Source organism: Mirounga leonina, unplaced genomic scaffold, assembly GCF_011800145.1.
Source record: "Mirounga leonina isolate KUSES-001 unplaced genomic scaffold, KU_Mleo_1.0 Mir_93, whole genome shotgun sequence".
In the NCBI taxonomy this organism is placed as follows: Eukaryota; Metazoa; Chordata; class Mammalia; order Carnivora; family Phocidae; genus Mirounga; species Mirounga leonina.
In genome coordinates, this window is record NW_023270854.1 from 51,709,413 (window position 1) to 51,710,691 (window position 1,279).

A 1,279-nucleotide genomic window follows, 5' to 3' on the forward strand; every position below is an offset into this window, starting at 1 on the left:
CAATCAAACAGTAAATTTAAAAACTTTAAGGTGTTTCATTCAAGGTTAGTTCTTTATGTGACATGGAAATTAAAGCTAATGTATCAGGAGAAAGTTGGCAAAGACTGATATGGCTAGAGATATATTCTGAGATATTAACATATTTTAACATGTTTTTTCCTTCTTTGATTTTCCCTTAACCAACTCCACCAACTCCCTATCCCCATCCAAAAAATAGCAGGCTGTGTGCTTTCTTGCCCCAGGAGAACTTTGGCACAGACTATTACTTTGGTGGCGCCCAAAGATCCATTTCTCCCATATTCTTGCCTGTGGTATAGTCCTTTCCCTTTAATTTAGGATGGCCCTCCGACCTGCTTTAACCTACAGAGTGTGGCAGAAGTAACGCTGTTCAGTCCTAAACCTTAAGAAGTTCTGCAAGCTTCCACGTTTGTGCTCTAGGGGGAGTCAGCCGCTAGTCTGACTACCCTGAGCCCACCATTGTGAGAATCCCAACCAAGCCAAGGGGAAGGGTTGAAGAGATCTGAGGGCCCTGGCCAACAACCCCAGCGGAGCTCTCAGACAACAGCCAGCACCAACTTACCAGCTACATGAGTAAGGCATCCTCCAAGTGACTCCTCTAAGAACTGCCCAAGCTGATAGCACCAGGAGCAGAGAAATCTGGTTCCACCAAGCCCTGCCAAAATTGCCGAATCGTGAACAAATAAAGGAAAAGATTATTGTTTTAAGCCACTAGGTTTTAAGGTAATTGGTTATACAGCAATAGATCACTGAAACAAGGTACAGAGTAGAAAAGACACTTTCCTCCTGGGAACTCTTCTTCCCCTAAAAACCTAAGCTCTTTTTTTTTTTTTAAAGATTTTATTTATTTATTTGACAGGGGGAGACACAGCAAGAGAGGGAACGCAAGCAGGGGGAGTCGGAAAGGGAGAAGCAGGCCTCCCGCTAAGCAGGGAGCCCAATGCGGGGCTCGATCCCAGGACCCTGGGATCATGACCTGAGCCCGAGGCAGACGCTTAACTGACTGACAGGTGCCCCAAAAACCTAAGCTCTTAGAAGAATGCAAAGTGTTTTGGAGAGGGGATAAAAATGAATGAAAGACTTAGGCATTGATAGAGTAGCTTGAAGAAAGATGGATTAAAATAAAAAAAGAGATTCCCTCTGGGCTGGTAAGAAGAGATGGTACTCCCAACTCTCCTAAGTAGCTATATAGTGCATCTGAGCAGATGGGATCAAGAGAAGCCTTGTAAGTGATTCCCATGTCCCAGGTGGCACAAAAGCA